The sequence below is a fragment of the Bubalus kerabau genome, unplaced genomic scaffold (genome assembly GCF_029407905.1).
Source record: "Bubalus kerabau isolate K-KA32 ecotype Philippines breed swamp buffalo unplaced genomic scaffold, PCC_UOA_SB_1v2 scaffold_70, whole genome shotgun sequence".
Classification (NCBI taxonomy): Eukaryota; Metazoa; Chordata; class Mammalia; order Artiodactyla; family Bovidae; genus Bubalus; species Bubalus kerabau.
Window position 1 is genome coordinate 166,136 of NW_026577924.1, and position 18,297 is coordinate 184,432.

The window sequence follows — 18,297 nt, forward strand, 5'->3', positions numbered from 1 at the left end:
CCAACGTGGCCACTTGGCTTTTCCTGGCTCCCTGACAAACCTCATTTTTATTTGATAATGCCTTTCCTGGCTTCAGAATTAATATCTCAGAATAGAAAAAATGGTTAAAAGGTGCTTTCCACAATCTCCAGTGATCAGGGCACCCACTTTGCTGGACAGGTCATACAGACATTCACAAAAGCTTCATGAGTTTCTTCGAGACTACTGCTTTCACTGATGTCCTTGGCCATTGGGCAAGGACAGCAGAACAAAGGGATCAATTGCATGGGATGGAGTAGACTGCTAAATATGACCGCAATTTTCACGACTTTTTGTCTGACATATTGTTGATTTTTACTCTGTGTTTTCAGATATAAAGAAGCACTTCTCCTCGAGTTACTGGTCATTTAAAACAATCTAGTGATTTACTCCTACGGGTAAAATTATACCTTTTTTCTCTCTGCCTCATCCCTCCAGAAGCTGGAGACACTTGGGTTCTGAACAGCCTTATCAGGTAAATAAAAAGACTGTCTCCCGACATATACAGAAATCTCAACGTATACTGGGGAGCTCTAAAAGAAAAATCCACCTAACTGATGTCAGGCCTATGGCATCTATTATGTTTCACTGAATATTAAGTTCCAGTTTTTTAAGTTAAGGTCTGTATTTACTAAGACGCACTCCTGAGATAGTTCCTTGTGGTTATGTTACATTGCTAAGAGGTTTAATTAAGTTGTTAAAAAGGACATTCTGAGTTTGTTTCTAAAGCTTATCTCAATAACCAGTCTTTGAATCAAGATCAGATGCTCAGGATCTACAACCACGATATCAACAGCAAGCTATAGTCATTTAGCAAACTAAGTCAGATGACATGGAGATGTCACTGGGCTACACCTACTAGAAGTTCTTGACTTAACTTCTTACTTATGATTCTACTATTACTGCTATTGTTTTCTATATTGCCTGTTTCAAGAAGTGTTGTTCCTTACATTATCAAGTGTGTGACTGAGCCACTAAGTGAGTCACTGTATGACTTAGCTGGAAAAAGAAGAGAAGTGAAAAGCAAAGGAGATAAGGAAAGATATAAGCCTCTGAATGCAGAGTTCCAAAGAACAGCAAGGAGAGGTAAGCAAGCCTTCCTCAGCGATCAATGCAAAGAAATAGAGGAAAACAACAGAATGGGAAAGACTAGAGATCTCTTCAAGAAAATTAGAGATACCAAGGGGACATTTCATGCAAAGATGGGCTCAATAAAGGACAGAAATGGTATGGACCTAACAGAAGCAGCAGATATTAAGAAGAGGGGGCAAGAATACACAGAAGAACTGTGCAGAAAAGATCTTCACGACCCAGATAATCACGACGGTGTGATCACTGACCTAGAGCCAGACATGCTGGAATGTGAAGTCAAGTGGGCCTTAGAAAGCATCACTACGAACAAAGCTAGTGGAGGTGATGGAATTCCAGAGGAGCTGTTTCAAATCCTGAAAGATGATGCTGTGAAAGTGCTGCACTCAATATGCCAGCAAATTTGGAAAACTCAGCAGTGGCCACAGGACTGGAAAAGGTCAGTTTTCATTCCAATCCCAAAAAAGCAATGCCAAAGAATGCTCAGACTACCGCACACATTGCACTCATCTCACATGCTAGTAAAGTAATGCTCAAAATTCTCCAAGCCAGGCTTCAGCGATACACGAACCGTGAACTTCCAGATGTTCAAGCTGGTTTTAGAAAAGGCAGAGGAACCAGAGATCAAATTGCCAACATCTGCTGGATCATGGAAAAAGCAAGAGAGTTCCAGAAAAACATCTATTTCTGCTTTATTGACGATGCCAAAGCCTTTGACTGCATGGATCACAATAAACTGTATAAAATTCTGAAAGAGATGGGAATACCAGAACACCTGACCTGCCTCTTGAGAAATCTGTATGCAGGTCAGGAAGCAACAGTTAGAACTGGACATGGGAAAACAGACTGGGTCCAAATAGGAAAAGGAGTTCGTCAAGGCTGTATATTGTCACCCTGCTTATTTAATTTCTATGCAGAATACATCATGAGAAACGCTGGACTGGAAGAAACACAAGCTGGAATCAAGATTGCCGGGATAATATCAATAACCTCAGATATGCAGATGACACCACCCTTATGGCAGAAAGTGAAGAGGAACTCAAAAGCCTCTTGATAAAAGTGAAAGTGGAGAGTGAAAAACTTGGCTTAAAGCTTGACACGCAGAAAACGAAGATCACGGCATCTGGTCCCATCGCTTCATGGGAACTAGATGGGGAAATAGTGGAAACAGTATCAGACTTTATTTTGGGGGGCTCCAAAATCACTGCAGATGGTGACTGCAGCCATGAAATTAAAAGACGCTTACTCCTTGGAAGAAAAGTTATGAACAACCTAGATAGCATATTCAAAAGCAGAGACATTACTTTGCCAACAAAGGTCCGTCTAGTCAAGGCTATGGTTTTTCCTGTAGTCATGTATGGATGTGAGAGTTGGACCATGAAGAAGGCTGAGCACCGAAGAACTGATGCTTTTGAACTGTGGTGTTGGAGAAGACTCCTGAGAGTCCCTTGGACTGCAAGGAGATGCAACCAGTCCATTCTGAAGGAGATCAGCCCTGGGATTTCTTTGGAAGGAATGATGCTGAAGCTGAAGCTCCAGTACTTTGGCCACCTCATGCAAAGAGTTGACTCTTTGGAAAAGACCCTGATGCTGGGAGGGATTGGGGGCAAGAGGAGAAGGGGACGACAGAGGATGAGATGGCTGGATGGCATCACTGACTCGATGGACGTGAGTCTGAGTGAAGTCCAGGAGTTGGTGATGGAGAGGGAGGCCTGGCGTGCTGCGATTCATGGGGTCACGAAGAGTCGGACACGACTGAGCGACTGAACTGAACTGAACTGACATAACATAAGAAATCCCCACATAATAGGAATTAAACTCAATATATGAGTTTTCTCATACAGTGTGATTTACTAGCGAAAAGCAACCACCACCCCACAACCTGAACTGCTCATGAATCCAGACTGAATGAGGCAGGCAGAATAATGTCTTATTTTAAGCCTCATTCCGAGAGAGAGAGATTTGTATGAATGATGTCTCTGTGAAATGAAGCAATATATTCTGGCCTCTTTATTTCCTAGTACTTGTATTTATTAACAGGAGAGATAAGAATGGCATATATTGTAAGCATCTTTTTAAAAAATTCCTCACCCAAAATATCTGGTATTAAACTCCGTAGTTCATGGCTGAAGGTCATGGATTATGGTTTCTGCTTAATTTACACATGAAGGCAGAGCTGAGGTCTCTATGGAAGGCTGTTAAACACTATAAGCAAACACAGAGATGGGGATATTGAAAAATATCAGTTATTACCAGATATTCGCAACTATCTGGGAAGACGAATGGATGATCTTTATGAAAATGTAACTCCAAACAACTGATCCACTTGAGGAGATAATTCAATTGGGAAATTAAGTAAGATTTGGTTGATTTACATTATTTACAACATATTCATTCAGTTACTTTGATAACTTCTGCCTCCTTAAGATTATTATTTACAATTCTGAAACACCATTCTTTTTTGACATTTAAATATTCAGCAAAATATGCAAAATAATATTTGCAAAGTATCTTGCAAGTACAAAAATAAGACACATACATATTCAGTTCAGTTCAGGCCCTCAGTTGTGTCTGACTCTTTGAGACCCCATGTACTGCAGCACACCAGGCCTCCCCGTCCCGTCACCAACTCCCAGAGTCCACCCAAACCCATGTCCATTGAGTCAGGGATGCCATCCAGCCATCTCATCCTCTGTTGTCCCCTTCTCCTCCTCCCCTCAACCTTTCCAAGCATCAGGGTCTTTTCAAATGCGTCAGCTCTTCTCATCAGGTGGCCAAAGTGTTGGAGTTTTAGCTTCAACATCAGTCCTTCCAATGGACACCCAGGACTGATCTCCTTTAGGATGGACTGGTTGGATCTCCTTGCAGTCCAAGGGACTCTCAAGAGTCTTCTCCAACACCACAGTTCAAAAGCATCAATCCTTCGGCCCTCAGCTTTCTTTATAGTCCAACTCTCACATCCATACATGACTGCTGGAAAAACTATAGCTTTGACTAGACAGATCTTTGTTGCTCGTAAAGTAATGCTCAAAATTCTCCAAGCCAGGCTTCAGCAATACATGCGCCATGAACTTCCAGATGTTCAAGCTGGTTTTAGAAAAGGCAGAGGAACCAGAGATCAAATTGCCAACACCTGCTGGATCATCGAAAAAGCAAGAGAGTTCCAGAAAAACATCTATTTCTGCTTTATTGACTATGCCATAGCCTTTGACTGTGTGGGTCACAATAAACTGTGGAAAATTCTGAAGGAGACACACACATAATATAGCCAAATATTAATATGGCCTATCTTTGTGTGGAGAACAGTTAACAACATTTTTATGACATAGTAATAATATGATTCTTTAAAATCCATCATCTGTCCTATTAATTCTACAAAATATTACATTATTTGAGAGAGAAACATTAGAAAATATCCTATTACCTAAAATAAATCTATAGTATTAAATATAGTTTAACTCATTATATAGAATACAAATCTATACTATTAATAGTTACATTTTATATCCAAAACTATGCACATTTTCATAAGAAAATGCAGCAATCTTAAAAATGTATTTCAAACAAAATGTATACTTTGCCCTAGAAAATCATGAAAATCCTATAGGTATGGATGTATACACATTAGACTTCCCTGGTAGCTCAACTGGTAAAGAATCCACCTGCAATGCAGGAGACCCCTGGTTGATTCCTGGGTCGGGAAAATCCCCTGGGGAAGAGATAGGCTACCCACTCCAGTATACTTGGGCTTCCCTGATGGCTCAGTTGGTAAAGAGTCTGCCTGCAATGTGGGAGACCTGGGTTCAGTCCCTGGCTTGGGAAGATCCCCTGGAGGAGAACATGGCAACCCACTCCGATATTTGTGCCTGGAGAATCCCCATGGACAGAGAAGCCTGGTGGGCTACAGTCCATGTGGCCACAGAGTCAGAAACACCTAAGCACAGCAGCAGAATATATATATATATATATTCCCATCACTGAGTCTGATCTATATTTTGTCAAATATTATTTTAGGATTATTCTACACTTGAATTTAGATAGTAAGTGAAAGTCTTTTACTTTGAGATAAATCATCTGTTTTGAGGAACTAAAGGATTTATATTTTCTTCTTTTTTGTAGCAAAGTCAGTTGTAGTTTATTTATTCCTTGATCATGTATACTTAATGTCAAACCCAGTTCAAATAGCATGAGTTTGTGTGTATATATATATATATATATATATATATATATACACACACATACACATATATTTCCCCCAATACTTACAATGTTACTTCACAAACAGATCACACAGTGACTTGCTTTTCAGACTGTAAGACTTGCCATGTCGACTATAAGGATGGACTTTACACTATGTTGTATTTAGATCTATATATTCTTTTCACTTAAGTAAAATAATAGCAGTTGACAAATACACACAAAAAAATCTCTAGGTACTTGATTAAAAGAAATCTAGAGTTGTAGGATACGAGGCTAGGTATATAGTTCTGAAAGGAGTTTGCAGTATGTGATTGTTCTTATTTTCCTATAACTGCCTTTTTGTTTTTGTTTAGTCGCTGAATCATGTCCAGCTGTTTTGCATCCCCATGGGCTGTAGCCCACCAGATTCCTCTCTCCATGGGATTTCCCAGGCAAAAACACTGGAGTGGGTAGCCATTTCCTTCTCCAGAGGATCTTCCTGGCCCAAGGATTGAACATGTGTCTCCTGCATTAGCAGGTGGATTCTTTAACTGTCTTTTACCTTGTAACATATTATTACCTTTTATACCTTGAGGCCAAGTATTTTGAGAGCGAAGTCTCCCCCAGGTTTAGCCTTCAATACAGGCAGGATCACTCTCCCTCCAGATTTTTCAGTGTGTTTTTACTCTGTAAAAAGTTTCCTTTTCTTTTTTTTTAAACAAAGGGGATTATTAGTGAAAAGTGAAATCAAGGAAAACGCATTGAGAGGAAAATAAAGAAGGAACCACTGAAGGCAAGCTGTTGTTGGAGGCTTGGCTTTTACACATTCTGCCTGATGTTCCCATTAGCAGGAGAGACTCAGCAACAGAGGGAGTGATGAGAAGACAGTCACTGGCGTCAGAGATGAATGACCTTCAGATCATTAAGCTCCTTTCCCAGAACCTTTTATTGCACCAAACTCTTCTTATGGAATTTTTCATCTCCATGTTTCTAAGTGTGTAGATAAGCGGGTTGAGCATGGGGACAATAATTGTGTAGAAGAGCATAAACACTTTATCCTCTGGTAATGTTGTGGCAGGTCTAATGTAAACAAAGATGACAGGTGTGAAAAAGAGGATCACGGACTGTGATGTGGGAACTACAGGTGGAAAGTGCTTTATGGTGGCTTTCTGCAGAATATGTGCACACATTATACAGAATCAAAATGTAGGAGGCCATCAAAACCACAAAGAGCACCAGTCCCATCAAGCCAGAATTGGCAATGACAAAAAAGCCAATTTTGTGTGTATCAGTGCAGGCTAGTTTCAACAAAAGATATGCATCACAGAAATAGTGGTCTGTTTCACTGGGGCCACAGAAAGGTAAAACAATCGCAAGAAGAAAGAGACCAAGAGAATGAAGACGTCCACCTGCACACGACGCTATGAGAATTGAGTGATGTTTTTGCCTGTTCATGGTGATGGCGTCGTGGAGAGGTTTGCTGATGACCACATAGCAGTCACAGGCCATCCCTGTGAGGGTGAAGACCTCATTCCCCCCTCCCCAAAGAAGTGGGTGGTGAAAAGCTGTGTCATGCAGTTTTTATAGGAAATGGCCTTTTTCTCCATCAGTAAGTCAGTCATGAGCTTGGATGTCACAGTGGAGGTGTAGAAGAGATCTGAGAGTGCAAGGCAGTTAAGGAAGAAGCACATGGGCTGGGTGATTAGCTGACTGCATGTAATAGAAATCACAATGATCAAATTCCCCAACCAAATAGCCAGGTAACAGAATAAGAAAAATAAAAAGCAGAGGATCTGGACTTTCTTGTCCATAGAAAGTTCTAAGAGGATAAATTCAGTAACATTATTTCTATCTTCCATGATCTGATGTTCAAGAAAGTTATCTGAAATGACAAAACCAATGAAACGAATCATTGATGAGAAAATGGAAACCTAATATCTACTTTAAATGGCACCAATGTGCCGGTGCTAGACGGCAAAGTCGATCAGGTCCCGAGAACGTGCACGGCGGGGCTGAGAAAAGAAACGAAAGCAAGAGAAATCTCCAACAAAGATGGGGTCGAGAGGTTCAGACACGTCTTCACGAAGGGACGCAGTCTGACACCAACTTTATTCAGCATCTCATATTTACACAGAAGAGCGTGAGAAAGACAAGACAGTTAACATTTTCTTTGTTTGACCTACACATCTTACAAACAGTCACAAGAAATCTTGAGAGCATGGGAATGGCACCCTGTTATTATTTCTTACACCAGATAATATTTCTCTGTGCGTGAGAAGTTTGCACAGAACTCCAGGTGCCTGCAGTAAATAAGCGCCTAATCTCTGGGGTGGCGGGACAGAGAGCTATGTTTGCAAGCAAACCCTCAAGGACTGAAGCAGCTCCCAGAGCTGTGTCCTTCGGACAAAGGACCCCGTTCTGACGGGCAGCTCCCCGCACCAATGCCTTTTAAAGACAAGTTCTTTTGAGACCCACTGAAATCATTTTCATTTAATACGAGTCTTTTGAATATCTAGTACTAATATTCCTCGAAGAGCTAAGAATACAGTGATAAATTAGACAAAGTTCCAGTTTTTATATAATTTAAATTATTTTGTGAGGAAGCCAGGAATTATATTTATCAAGAATTTTTAAAAAAGAGATAATCTTAATAGTGTTAAGTAGGGCGACATATAATGTGCCAATTTAGGATGTAAAATAGAGGCAACTATAGAATTTGCTTGATTAAGTGGTTTCTAATGAAGTCACAAAATTGGTGTAGGGTGTGTGGGTGGGTTTTGCAGTGCTGGCACAGAGTCAATGTTAAATAAATATCAATTAAATAAAAATCTGGAAAGTGAACAATGTGCTATAATTTTGAAGGAATAATACAATACAGAATCATCCTTTAGTCAGGTAATTCATGATAAAACTGAAGAACAAATCATTTTTATGAGTGGACTCATGATCCTTTTTGACTGTTAAGTTAGTTAAGTTGCTCAGTAGTATCTGACTCTTCGCGACCCAGTGGACTGTAGCCCACCAGGCTCCTCCATCCATGGGATTCTCCAGGCAAGAATACTGGAGTGGGTTGCCATTTCCTTCTCCAGGGGATCTTTCTGACTCAGGGATCAAACCCAGGTCTTCTGCATTGCAGGCAGATGCTTTAACCTCTGAGCCACCAGGGAAGCCCTTTTGACTTTTAAGAGGAAATAATTCCTTCATGTGAAATACTCCATGAAACTTTCATATTTCTTAAACAATATTTGTAGCATCTCTAGGTTAATATATTGACAACTATGCTTTTCCTGTTTGTCTATATTTCTCTTGCAAGATTATTTCCTCTTTCAAAATCAATTAACATTCAGAAGTTATTTGAGTTACATCTTATCAGACTGTAATTATACTTGCCTAGTTTGGAAATCATATACTGAGAAATGGGCTCCTCTAATTCCAAAATAGTTCCCCCCAAACACAATACAATAAACAAGATGTAGCACTCCTTCCCTTAATTTCTTAGAGAATTCACCCACACAATCTGCATGTGGAGTAGAGTTCCCTTTGGTCCACATCTTCTCTAGCATTCGTTATTGACAGACTTTGCAATGAGGACTATTCGAACTCGTGGAAGTGGTCCCTCCTTGTAACTTGGAGTTGAGTCGCTCCAAACATTAGTGTTATGGAGCAAGATGACATTTTGGAAATGCAGAGAAATTCTATCATCTCCCTGCCCCAACTGCTCTTGTATTTTCCCATCATATTGAATATATGATCACATCCCTTCATGCTTGTTCCCCACGTTAGTCTCTGATGTCTTTTAACTGGAATGCCCTCTGTACTCTTTGGCTTCCATCCCATAGGGCATTTTTCATTTCTTGAATGTTCTAAGTTTCCCTGGTCACATAGCCTTCCAAGATGCTATTTTCCCTGCCTGAAATTCGTCCTGCATCTTAACCCTGGTTTACGTAGGTTCAACCTATGGAACTCAACTCAATTGTTACTCTGAAAAGCCTTCCCTGACACCCAGGTTTTGGTGAGACAAGAGGCCCCTCGATAAGTTATCAAAGGACCTGCCTGTGATGTATCATTAGATTCGTCTCAGTGAAAGCAGGAACTCTGTGTCTTCTTCTCTCCGCCTTCTAGTTCCAGAAACTTATTACATGCCTCCCAGCTCATCGTAGGTGCTCAGGATTTACTTAGTGTGTGAAAGACAGAAAAGTTCTTGGAAGCCTCAAGGTGTCACTTGGCTCGGCACTTTTGATCTCTTTGTATATTTGGCGATTCAATTCTTTATTTCCTGGGTTGATGTGTACACTATAATCAAGGCACAATCTAAGGCACTAAGACATATCCATAAATATAGGTTCTTGCTTTCAAGGAACTCGTACAGCAGATTTCTACAATTTAGGGCTTCTCAAAAGCTCTACAAGAACGTGAACGTTGAGTATGATCCATTTTCACTTCAAAGAAAGATATTTTGATTTCCATAGCAAAGGTGGAGACCTTCCAACGTTTAGTCCAATACTTATACCTTGACCATTTCAAGCAAGTCTTGTGGTTCGTTCTGGAGGTGTGTGGCTCTTGCAGAAATGTGAAGATCTTCCATCGTCCTCGGACTTTGGTGTCATTTGCTATCATAAAGAAAGATTCCAGATATAGGTTCCAGACCACCACCACACACAGTCAGTAGCCAAAGGAGTGGACTCCAGGAATATGCGTTGTTAACCAGCATCACCGTTAATATTGCTGCTGCACACTCAATGCAGTAGCCAGGGCCTGGATTGTCCACTGGGTCTCATGTGGAATGGAAAGAAGGGCTTCCCCCCCCCCAAATATCCACCCCACTCTTGACAGCCTTGTGACTAGAAACGGGCCCCGAAACAAGAATCAGACAAACCAGATAAGCCCAGATGGTAGTCCATGAGTTGAAGGAACTAAGCAGCTGGTTGGGATGGCGCCAAGGGGAAAGGTTGCTCTTTTTGTCTCCCGCTCTACTCCTTTCTTCCTGGACGCCTTAGGGGTTCATCATGGAGATCTGAAATAAAGTTCACCAAAGCCATATGTGTTGAATCAAGATTTTGCATTTCACCATCTCTCAAAAACGAAGAGTGCTTAACCTGCACAGGTTTCTTTCAAAAAAGTCAATTGCTTTTCAATTCTGGGGTTTCTCTCTTGCCTTGTTCAAGTAGCCTTAAGAGTAAAAATCAACGAAAACTAAAGAAAGATTCCAAGATACCAACAAAGGACACCTTCTGTTTCTTCAATCATCTTTCCACTTAGTAGCACACGAGCTCTTTTCTTTGTATTTTGCCTAGGGAATTCGCAATGTGCTGGTTCAGATGGCAAGGCATCCACCCGCAGGAGACTCGGGTTTGATCCCTGGGTCGGGAAGATCCCCTGGAGAAGGAAATGGCAACCCACTCCAGTATTCTCGCCTGGGAAATGCCACGGACAGAGGAGCCTGATGGGCCGCACTCCATGGCTCCTATAAAAGTTGGGCTCAACCCAGCAACTACGAACAGAAGAATTTCCAAAGACCACACTCAAGTGTGTGTGTGTGTGTGTGTGTGTGTGTGTGTGTGTGTGTGTGTGTGTGTGTGTCTGTATCTCCCTCTCGCCGTCTTGGAGTCTGTGTCGGAAGCTTCATGGATTTCTGCCTCTGTCTCTCCCGACAGCCGTCCGCCGGGCCTTTGGTCTGGCCCCGGCCTCTCCCAGGTGCTATGGCTCTGGCTGAGGAGCTCGCGCAGGCCAGCTGTCTCCCATGGCGTGGGTGCGTGCGAGTGTGTGTGTCTGTCTGTGTGCCTGCCTGTGGTTCGTCTGCTCTCTCAGGAAGGTCGGGTGCTTGGCGGGCGGCGTGGGGACAAGGGGGGCGCCTCGGTAGGGCAAAGGGGCGGGGCTGAGGCGCTCCGGTCGACCGCGCCTCCGTGGCTCCCGGTGGGTTTGGGCAGCGGGCAGGTGCCGGGCAAGTTGGGCGCTCAAGATTCGCTGCGCCTAGGCCCGCAGGAGGTTCAGAGGCCCCCGGGCCGCGGGGATCGGGAGGCGGCGGGCCCCTAAGACCGACACCTCCGGGGTCGCGCGGCCCTGAGCAGCGAAGGGGATGGGGGGGGAGGCCCCGCTCAGCCAGCGCGGCCGGGTCTGGAGTGGCCGGGGGTGGGAGGGCGCCGAGACCTCCGCACCCCTCAGCCCACCCCCCAGGCCCCTCGCGCACGCACGCACGCCCTCCCGGTCACTGGGGGGTCCTGGAAGCCCATCGGGCCCCCGGGCCCGGCCAGGCGGTTGCTGGTCTGGTGTTGGCGGTGTTCGGGGGCCGGGCCGGCGTCAGCAGGCTGGAGTGCGGTCGCGGGTCGTGCGGCTCAAGTACAGCACGGCCCCCGGAGGAGAGGGGCGGCCCGTTGGCCCGACCTGCAGGTCAGAGCGAAAGGGAGGCGAAGCGCAAGGCTCTTAGGGCGCCCCGCGGCGGCCCCGTCCGTCTCCGGCCCTACCGGCCTGAAGGCGCCCGATCTCGTCTGATCTCGGAAGCTAAGCAGGGTCGGGCCTGTTTAGTATCTTGGATGGGAGACCACCTGGGAATTCCGGGTGCTGGAGGCTTTTTTGCCTACCAGAAGAGGTCCTTTAGCCCCCGCCCCGCGTCCCAATTCTTGGACCCACACCCCCCTCGCCCCCCCGCCACCCCCGCAGCCCCAGCCCCTCCCGGGGCGGGGGGAGTGAGTGGGTGGCCGGGGCCCCGACTCCCGCTGCAGACCTGGGTTGCCTCCCCGCGGCCCGCGAGCCCCTCCGCATTCGCATTCGGCTTTCAGGAAACCAGACGACCGGCCGTCCCGTCTCCCTCTGGGGCTCCTTTGGCTTGCCTCAGGCAATCCCGGGGCTTGCACCGACTCCAGCCAGAGCCCCAGCCCCCGCCCCACCCCCAGCCTCGCAGGCGATCGCGCATGCGCATGCGAGCGCGCGCACAGATCGATGTGCCCAAACGGGGCATCTGGCTTGTTGGCTTGGACTGGGGGTGGATCTATGCCTGGGAGTGGGACTGCTGAACCATAGGCTACTTCTACTTTTAGTTCCTTCGCGAACCTCCATACTCTTTTCCATCCCGGCTGTACCAACTCCCATTCCTACTCAGCGTGGAGGAGAGTTCCCTTTGCTCCACAGCTTCTCCAGCATCTGCTGTGGACAGACATTGCAATGAGGCCCAGTCGGACTCGGGCGAAGTGGTCCCTCCTTGGCGTTTGGAGTTGAGTCTCTCCAATCATTAGTGACGTGGAGCAAGATGACCGTTTGGAAATGCAGATGCAATTCTGTCACCATCCTGCTCCAACGGCTCTTGTATTTTCCCACCATATTGAAAATATGACCAATTCCCTTCATGCTTGCTCCTCACGTTCTTCTCGGATGTCTTTTCCCTGGAGATTATTTAGTATAGCTGATCTGGAACCCTTGTTTTTTAATTCTCAGCATTACTGTTCTTTGCTCGCTTTTACTTATATTTGTTTTTTAAATGCTTAAATATTGCAGTGTATAGGGTAAAAAAAAAAACAAAACCTCTCTCTTCCAACAGACTTCCCTCCCACTCTTCCATGTTGTCCAACATTTTAGGGGAAACCACTATTGATAGTTGGGCTTCTCTGGTGGCTCAACCGGTAAAGAACCCACCTGCTGATGCAGGAGACATAAAGAGACGTGGGTTTAATCCCTGGGATGGGAAGATTCCCTGGAGGAGGGCATGGCGACCCACTCTAATATTCTTGCCTGGAAAATTCCACGGACAGAGGAGCCTGGAGGCCTACAGTCTGTGGAGTTGCAAAGAGTCAGACAAGACTGGGCACTTGTGCACTCACTATTATCAGTTTGCTGTATACATATGCAAATTCCATGTGTGTGTCTTAAGTACTGATACATTCATTCACATACATATGGGTATATACACGGTCCAAGATTTTTTAAATTTGTATTATATTTAATTTTTATTGAATTATAATTGACATACAATATAATGTTAGTTTCAGGTGTACAACATAGTGATTTGACAGTTTTTTAATTTTAATTATTTTTTTATTGAAGGATTTTGCTTGACAGAATTTTGTTGTTTTCTATCAAACCTCAACATGAATCAGCCATAGGTATGCATATATCCCCTCCCTTTGGAACCTCCCTCCCCTCTCTCTTGGAGAAGGCGATGGCACCCCACTCCAGTACTCTTGCCTGGAGAATCCCATGGACGGAGGAGCCTGGTAGGCTGCAGTCCATGGGGTCGCGAAGAGTCGAACACGACTGAGCGACTTCACTTTCACTTTTCACTTGCATGCATTGGAGAAGGAAATGGCAACCCACTCCAGTGTTCTTGCCTGGAGAATCCCAGGGACCGGGGAGCCTGTTGGGCTGCCGTCTATGGGGTCGCACAGAGTCGGACACGACTGAAGTGACTTGGCAGCCCCTCTCTCTCCCCACCCCACCCCTCTAGGTTGATACAGTGCCCCTGTGTGAGTTTCCTGAGCCATGCAGCAAATTCCCATTGCCTATCTATTTTACATATGGCAGGCTAAGATTTTTGAAAATAGTTTTACTCCAAACTAGAACCTAACTGAACCAAACTAAAAATGGCGGGGGAGGGTGATAAAATGGGAGTTCTGAACAACAAAATAAATATCATTTCTAATAGAAATTGTTATTTCTCTTATCATTGCTCATCTAGAAATAATCATGAAATTTTTAAACATTTTTATTTATTTGACTGCACTGGGTCTTAGTTGTGCCATGTGGGTTCTTTAGCTGCAGCATGCAAACTCTTGCGGCATGTGGGATCTAGTTTCCTGAACGCAGATGGAACCCAGCCCCCTGCATTGGGAACACAGACTGAGCCACTGGGCCACCAGGGAATTCCCTAGAAATTCTCATAAAATTTGACAAAAGCTTTTCAGGCTTCCCAGGTGGAGCCAGTGTTAAAGAACTCACCTGCTGGGACTTCCCTGGTGGTCCAGGGGCTAAGACTCCATGCTCCCAATGCAGGGGGCCTGGGTTTGATTTCTGGTCAGGGAACTAGATCCCACATGCTTCAACTAAGGGTTCACATGCTTCAACAAAATTGCAACCAAATAAATTAAAAAAAGAAAACTCACTTGCTAATGCAGGTGATATAAAGGACACTGGGTTCGATCCGTGGGTCATGAAGATCCCTTGGAGGAGGTCATGGCAACCTACTCCAGTATTCTTGCCTGGAGAATCCCACAGACAGAGGAGCCTGGCCAGCTATAGTCCATGGGGTCTCCAAGAGTCGGACATGACTCGGTGACTAACACACATGAAGGGGTCCTCAGTGCTATGCATGGTGGGTAGGGTGGAATTTATTCTTTGGAACAGTCTGTTATCTCTTGCTTCATAGGATTAGTTTGGTACTTTAGAAAGATCATTCTGGGACCAGAATAGAGGATGGATTAGAGACAGTGAAACCAGCTGAGGGGTTACTGCAATGTGCCAGGCAAAGGGGGGTGAGTGTGTGAACTGAGAACGTGGAGCTGGATGTGCACAAGTCAAAGGAGAAAAGGGGTCTGGATGAAGAGACCTCGGAGGAAGACTCACAGAACCTAAAAACCAGTTGGATATGGAGGTGAAGGGGAGCTGGTAGACACTCTTCCTTCTCATCTCCTAAATCTTTAAAAAATGTTTATTAATTTATTTGACTGTGCTGGGTCTTAGTTGCAGCACACAAGGTCTTTAGTTGCAGTATGTGGGATTGAATTTCCTGGCCAGTGATAGAACCTGGGCCCCAGCCCTGGGAGCAAAGAGTCTTAGCCACTGGACCACCAGGGAAGTCCCTAAGATCTTTCTTTCTAAGCAGGAACTTTGTATCTCTTGCCAACTCTGGCCAGGTAACTGGGGCTCAATTAAAGTTTTCTTTATTTTTGTTCTAAATGTATTTCAGTTTTTTTCAATTAAAATTTTTGAAGAAATCCTTCATTTTGTTTTTTGGTTTTTTTTTTTTTTTTTTTTTTTATCCACTATACAATCCTAAGCAATTCCTGTTCATGTTTTGATTACCAAAATTTTAATGCTTTTTTTCCCTTCAAAGTATGATTTCAACTAATACAATAGTTCTTATTACTCACCCGGTCATTCAAAAGCTGATGGTTTAGGGGTGTCCAGGTACTCATCTTTGTCTGCATTTTGGGACCATTTGTGTTTTTTGGAGGTGGAAATGCCATCATGAAATAACTGAATATTCTTCGGTAAGAAAAACTATGTCTTCAGAAGAAATGAATCATACAATCTTCAGAATACTAAAAATACTAATACCATATAATCTTTTTCAGTACACTGGGACAGGGACTAGCGGGAGAGTGACATTTACTGGGAGTATTTTATATGTCAGGCACTTAACAGGTTTGTTCAGTTAAACCCATAACAATATGGTAAGGTGGTGGGTTTTAGCTTATTTTACAGATGAAGAAAATGAGGCTCACTTTGCTTTGCCCAGAGTTATACAGACAGTAGGTGGTGAAACAGAGAATCAGACCCAGGTCTGTTTAACTCTGTTTGATTTTCATTGGACCAAGCGGGAAAAATCAGAATCACTCTTAGCTAAGAACACACCATATTGGTCAGAAAGAAGTATTTATAAAATCACTGTGCAATCTGATCTACTCCATTTTGTCCCTTGTGACCTCCTTCTTCCTCTGTTAACTTTCTGACATCTAGCTAACAAGGGCTCTAGCTTGCTACCATGTTTAAGAAGTAGAATAGTACAATGGACAAGGCCAAGAATTTATATATGGACAGATTTGGGTTTATTGAGAAAAATACACTGGGGAAAATATACAGTACACCCAGTACTGTATATGTCTGCCTTCATTTTTGTGGCCTCACGGCATGTGGGATCTCAGTTCTCCCACCGGAGATGAACTCACATCCCTTGTATTGGAAATGTTGAGTCTTAACCATGACTGCTGTTGTTCAGTCACTAAGTTGTGCCCAGCTCTTTGCAACTCCATGGACTGAAGTACACCAGGCTTCCCTGTCCTTCACTATCTCCAAGTTTGCTCAGACTCATGTCCATTGAGTTCGTGATGCCATCCAACCATCTCATCCTCTTTTGCCTCCCTTCTCCTCCTGCCTTCAATCTTTGCCAGCATCGGGGTCTTTTCCAAGGAGTCGGCTCTTTGCATCAGGTGGCCAAAGTTCTGGAGCTTCAGCTGCAGCATCAGTCCTCCCAATGAATATTCAGGGTTGATTTCCTTTAGGATGGACTCATTTGATCTCCTTGCTGTCCAAGGGAGTCTCAAAGGTCTTCTCCAGTACCACAATTAAAAGGCATCGATTCTTCAACGCTCAACCTTCTTTATGATCCAATTCTAACCATTGGACAGCCAGGGAAGTCCCTATGTATGTCTTCATTGGATTAAAGCACTCTAATTTCCACGAGGGATTACTTTTCCCTCAGTGTTTAGGGTCTGCTGGGTTGGTTAATCGAGGTGGCCTCCCCTTGCCCAGTCATAAGACTAAGCTAGGCCAGGTAACTGATGCTGGCTTATCCTTGCTTTACAGCCAAGGTGATCATTCAAAGTACCATAGATGCTCTGAGTAGACTGTTAAGCTGTTCTTAGACTCTTCTTGGAGGGGCTTCCTTGGTGGTGCTAGTGGTAAAGAATCTGCCTGCCAATTCTGGAGACAGAAGAGATGCAGGTTTGATCCCTGGGCCAGGAAGATCCCCTGGAGGAGGCCATGGCAGCCCACTCCAGTATTCTTGCCTGGAGAATCCCTGGGGCAGAGGACCCTGGTGGGCTATGGTCCACAGGGTCACAAAGAATCAGACACGACTGAAGCAACTTAGCATGCATGCATGTCCTTTCTTATCCATTTTGTGGGCCACCTGATAGCCTTCAATAAATTTCACCTACATTAGCTAGAAGACCCTTCTTGTAGGGGCATCCCTGGTGGCTCAGATGGTAAGGAATCTGCCTGCAGTGCGGGAGACCTGAATTCGATCCCTGGGTTGGGAAGAGTCCTTGGAGGAGGGCATGGCAACCCACTCCAGCATTCTCGGCTGGAGAATCCCCATGGACGGAGGAGCCTGGCGGGCGACAAAGAGTTGGAAACAACTGAGCGACTAAGCACACAGCACACACACATTAGCTAGAATCTATTTCTGTTGTTTGCAACCAAAACTTTTTACATTACACAGTTTGGATCCTGGCTCTAAAACTTACTAGCTTTGAAACTTTTTGCAAGTAGTCCCTCAGTCATGTCCGACTAACTCCATGGACTGCAGCATGCCAGGCTTCCCTGTCCTTTCCCATCTCCCGGAGGTTACTCAAACTCATGTCCATTGAGTCAGTTATGCCATCCAACCATCTCGTCCTCTGGCATCCCCTTCTCCTCCTGCCTTCAATCTTTCCCAGCATCAGGGTCTTTTCTAATGCGTGGGCTCTTCGCATCAAGGGGCCAAAGAATTGGAGCTTCAGCTTCAGCATCAGTCCTTCCAATGAATATTCAGAACTGATCTCCTTTAGGATTGACTTGGGCAGGTACACACTGCTATACTTAAAATGGATAACCAACAGGGACCCATGATATAGCACAAGGAACTGTGCTCAATGGCAGCCTGGCTGGGGGAGAATGGATACATGTATATGTATGGGTGAGACCCTTCATTGTTCATGTGAAACTACCACAACACTGTTAATTGGTTATACTCCAACACAAAATAAAAAGTTAAAAAAAAATAAAATAGCATCACCACAGACTTTCTTAGAACTTCCTGTTATTTCCAGAGTTCTTCAAAGCCTGTCCTTGAAGGGGGCACAACAAAATATTTTAAGGTAAAAAATATTTAAAGCAGATGGATGGCATTTTTCAGTATATAGCTTCAGTGTTTCTGTTTGTTTGTGCCTTCTTCCTCTCTGAAGGTATGTTTCAGATCCAAAGCAGTGGTGCTGAGTTGGAGCCTGCACAGGATTTGCCTGCCTGACCCAGGGCTCCAAAAAGTATAGCAACAAATATAAGACAATTTAAAAAAAGATTTCTTTTTATTTATTTATCTGGCTG

General features: G+C 44.3%; 1 long non-coding RNA gene and 1 pseudogene across 1 annotated transcript; one reads left to right on the top strand and one right to left on the bottom strand.

Moving 5' to 3' along the window:
- Positions 1-7,339: 7,339 nt before the first annotated feature.
- On the bottom strand, positions 7,340-12,174 carry LOC129641027 (uncharacterized). The gene is made up of 3 exons (XR_008709049.1): positions 12,008-12,174; positions 10,163-10,300; positions 7,340-9,896 (listed from the first exon to the last, which is right to left on the bottom strand). It is a non-coding gene; the product is annotated as an uncharacterized LOC129641027 (long non-coding RNA).
- On the top strand, positions 11,734-11,853 carry LOC129641074 (uncharacterized; annotated as a pseudogene).
- Positions 12,175-18,297: the final 6,123 nt, after the last annotated feature.